The sequence below is a fragment of the Euprymna scolopes genome, chromosome 41 (assembly GCF_053919585.1).
Source record: "Euprymna scolopes isolate OS-2025 chromosome 41, ASM5391958v1, whole genome shotgun sequence".
In the NCBI taxonomy this organism is placed as follows: Eukaryota; Metazoa; Mollusca; class Cephalopoda; order Sepiida; family Sepiolidae; genus Euprymna; species Euprymna scolopes.
The window spans coordinates 33,454,519-33,459,284 of NC_136522.1; the positions used below are offsets into that span (position 1 = coordinate 33,454,519).

The 4,766-nt window shown below is 34.8% G+C and overlaps 1 pseudogene; it reads left to right on the plus strand.

The window, feature by feature from the left end:
- The first annotated feature begins 4,630 nt into the window (after positions 1 to 4,630).
- On the plus strand, positions 4,631 to 4,766 carry LOC145266771 (U2 spliceosomal RNA; annotated as a pseudogene).

Here is a 4,766-nt window from a genome sequence, read left to right on the forward strand (position 1 = left end):
ATGTCCCTACCACATGGAAAGCCATCTTTTATATAGGCACATATTCCATGCCCATGGCGATCTTGGGGGTCAGTTTTGGAAGTTAGGTTAGAGTATCCTTTAATTACGAAATCATTTAGGGAAATAGTCTGTCCAATTCCAGTTTCACATAAAAAGAAAAGGTCTGGTTTAGTCTCCTGTAATTGGGCTTCAACCTCTGGAAGGTTAGAACGTAGACCCCTGATGTTGGAGAAGAAGACATGGTAGTGGGGGTCTACGTTGGAAGTTTCAGATCCGGGTTTAATCGTGTATTTGTTATTGAAACTTGTCATGATGGAATTTTGGAGTTTGTGGACTAGGTCGTCAGATTTGTTTAGAGCAGGACAGAGAGGGGAAAACAAAGAGAAAAGTAACGAAGAATTTTTTTTTTTTTTTTGTAGCACGATAAGATAAAGCCGTAACAATTACCCACTAATATGGCATCGAGAGGCCCCACCAGAGACTACTGCATGGTCCAGAATCCATTCACCAAATGGCAATACAGCAGCCCCAGTACTTTGCACCTGCTGATAGGACAGCCTCCTTAGTGGTTAATCCAAGGTTCGGGTCCCTGACTATCAGGCGGATAACGTCAGCCCAGATAAAACGTTTACCTCCAGCACCCTTACTAGTGACATGGCTACAAGGATAGACATAGAAACAAAATATTTCCGCCAATCTTTGCCGACTGTTCACGCAAAATACTGCCAACCTAGAATACAGCTTTTTCTTCTCCCTTTGTCAGAAAAATCACTCATTAAAAAAATGAGGACTGAGTGACAAAGTGAAGCGAGAGTAACTAGAGCTGCCAACAACGCTTCCATAAAACGTTCTCTACTCGCCTTAAAAAAAAAAAAAGCCAACATACATACACACATTTTCGCTTTTATATAAATAGACTAGCGGTGTTGAGGTTGGGCGGGGGGGGGGGTAGATCAAAACAACTCTGTTTAAAAAAAAAAAACGTTGGCCGGGTGTTTGGAGGTGTAAAAGAAAAAAAAAATGTTTTAGTAGAAAGATAGGCTTGAACCCTGAACCTTTGATGCGGAGGTGGAAAGGAAATGAAAAAAAAAACTTGCGACCTAACCATCTCGATCACAGGAATAGATAAATTGATAAGTGTATTAAGTTGACGTTTATAAAGCGAAATTAGCAGGTGTGAGAATGTTAAGTCGCGTGATGTTTGACCTAGTTTTGCGCTGGAAGCCAGTTTCTGTTTTCCCTGCTACGCGGCGATCAAAAAATACCTCGAAAATAGCTTGTAAAAGTCGGGTAAATTAAAGATAGCTGCGATCAGAGTTCCTTAGTCGTAGATATTATTATTTAGACAGCATATAAAAAGTTTTAAGAGGGGCGAGCCAACCGAGAATCATGGCCAAAAAAGCCTTTGGTAGACATACACAAAAAGCGAACACACATACATACATACATACATTTTCGCTTTTATATATAGAGATGAACTTTATTTACTTTTCCCAGATGCAACCACTTCTTAGAAATCAGTTCATAATATTTTATTTGTATTTTTTTTGTTTTCTAACATTATTTTTATGCTCAAAATATCTTTTTAGTCGGTATTTTATTCAACTTACAGTTCTCTAGTTTATATAGTGACAGTATTTCCATTTGAAATGTAAGGCGCTACTATTTGAGATTGTGTTGAACTGTAGGGAATGTAGCAGCAAGATGTTTGTTCGCATTACATTTCCTTTATCAAATTTTTTATTTACCTTTTCACCATGTCCGAGTCTGAGCTCTCATCTAGAATAATTTGTAGTTTGTTCCCTTTCCATAATTATTTTTATGTTCAAAATATTCTGCAATATTTTTTTTTTTTTTTTTTATCCTTGAGTTCACCCCAAACAAGGCATATCACCACTTGGGGCCATGGTTAGGGAAGATGAACAAAATGTTGGTTTACATTATATTTAAACTTCTGCACATCAGTACAGTCAAGGAAGCAGGTAGCAGGAAGGGAATTCCAAAGTCTACCTTTTTGAGAGAAGAAACTTTTAGAGTAGAAACCTTTCTGGCATTTAGGGACTTCAACAGTGACAGGATGTGGCTTTTTTTGTTGTTAAGCCGGTTTGTTGAGGATATGTATGTCGAGGGGTCACAAGTTAATGAGTTCATCAAAGTACATTCCATTAGAATACTCACAGGCACAGGGATGAAAAATTGTAACGATGGGACAGGGGTTGGAGCTTAGTTGACAAAGTGGGATATATTAAATTGAAGACTCTTTTGGACCCTATCCAAGAGGGAGAGACTAGTGGTAGATGCATTAGCACAGTTGTGGCAACAATACTCCATGCATGGGCGAATGGTGGCTTTGTAGAGATATAGGATACTCTAAGGTGTGAGAAGTCTTCTAGCACGATAGAGGGAACATACCTTCTTTGCAGCAGCCTTTGCAATGTCCTCAATGTATTTGTTCCAGTTCATATTGCCTGTGAATATTAAGCCAAGGAGCTTGAAGGAAGAATTTTCAGATAGAGTGTTATTTGTCATGGATATAAAACCTTCTTATAATTGTTAAAGAAGAGCAGCTTAGTCTTACTAGCATTAAATGTTATTATCCATCTGCGGCCCCATTCCACTAGTCTGGAGGTCATTTTCTAAGGATTCTACCAGTGTCTTGGATGTGTGTGCATCCATTCTTCCCTCATGCATGTTATAGTGTTGTATTATCAGCAAATATACACAATATATACACGGGCACAATATTATCAGGAAAGTCGTTAATGAATACCACATTAATGTTAATAAGTTTATTACTTTTTATAGGTTTTATTAGATGTCTTAATTTTTATAATTTACAATGTTTTTTTTCTATTTTACCTTATTTAATGTTCAATAAAACTGTGTCTAAAATAAAGAAAGGGTGTCAGTCGCTGGATTGAACTTATTTCCCCCCTATTATTTGCATATATTTATGTAGTGAAAATTGTTTGAATAAAATTAATTCATTAGGTAGTTAGTTAGTAGATGGAATTAATAATTTGATAATTTACATAAAAATTAATAATTTTATTATATCATAATTAGGATCATTTAATTCTTTCTAAGTCAACAATAAACAACAACATATGCAAATAATAAATAAAATATTTATCACTATTCAAATTTTATTTTTAGCTGCAATATTTTAAGTCTAAAAAATTCTTATTTTTTACTTTACTAGAATATCTTGTTCTTTACTTTTCCAGGTTGAATTTCTTGTCCTTTACTTTTCCAGGTTTAATAAAATCTTAAGAATATTACTTTTCATGCGCGTATTTTTCCATATAATCCATGATTTTTCCAGGCATTGCGATTGTATTAATATATAAATTTATAATATTTATTAATGATTGTCAAAAAAATTAGCTCTCAAACACACATTTATGCAATATCATTTATCATTCAATCACAGTAGTTCCGAGCCAGGGTCTCTACCGAGACTGCGGTTCATGAATTCGTGATCTGTATAGAGCGTAAACTAACAAAAAAGAAGATTGCACTTGGTGTCTCTTTAGATATCGTTGGAGCTTTTGACAACATACCCTTCAGTAGTATGTTCAAGTCGCTACGAGAACTCAATGTGCCACCAGTACTCATCCGATGGATTGAGTATATGATGAGACACAGAATAGTTCAAGTAGAACTACTGAGGGCAACTGTTAAAAGGGAAGTAGTTAAATGAAACCCCCAAAGTGGGATTTTATCACCTTTACTATGGAACTGTATGCTGAATCCTCTTTTAAAGGAGTTTAAAAATAGGAATATTTATGCCCAGGCTGATGCTGATGACATCGCAGTGCTGGTCACGGGTTCAAAAGCATCATTGGTCAGACGCATTGCCAAAATGGGACTACATTTTTCATCAAATGTGATAACGAAAAATTTGAGTTCATTCAAAGAATATGTATATCATAGAATTCACTAATATTTTTAATCGATAAATTCACCATTTTTTGCTATAAAATCATAAGGAGAGTTAAAAAAAATTAGTTATTAAAAAAAAGTTCGGTTTTTTAATTATAAAAAAAAACGATACACGGGATTGAACCTAAAATCTTTCCACCAACCCCCGATACTCTAACCGTTATGCTAACATGTCATATTGGCAAAATCGCAGTAAAAATATTTATATACAAAAAAAAGTGATGCAAAATAAAAAAAAAGCGTTAGTCACTTATGTACTTACTCTCCTGTTTGTGAACCCGCATATTTTGTTGTAACTTTTTTTCTACTGAACTAATTTTCGAAATCTTTTTTTCAAAATGTAGCTAATGAGATGTTCTATCCAACTATATAACCTGTTTGAAATTTGGTTGCGAACGGAATTAGTGGTGGGGGTTTGAATGTGTCTCGATCCATTCAATTTCGGACTTAAGCATATATTCAACCACGGTAGTGGTTGAATGATTTATTATATATATATTTTATTGAACAAAATTAAAACAGCTTTTTTTTCTTTTACATGCTCACTTTTTAAAGTATGCATAAAATAAAATTAATTTTTTATTAGTTGCGTGCAAGTGACTCTAAGTCACTCTGTCGGTCGGTCGGTCCGTAACACTTTTGTGCTTGGCCTTTTTGGTTCTTAATAGATGCTTTTAGGTTTTTAAGCTTTTCTTGGCCTTTTGGCCAAGATCAAAGTATAGTATCTGTTCTTACTACATGCTGTACTTATGTTTGTAACTTTGTGATATAAAGTGGGGGATCACTTTTCTGTATTAATTTAAAATTAATGATCACCCACT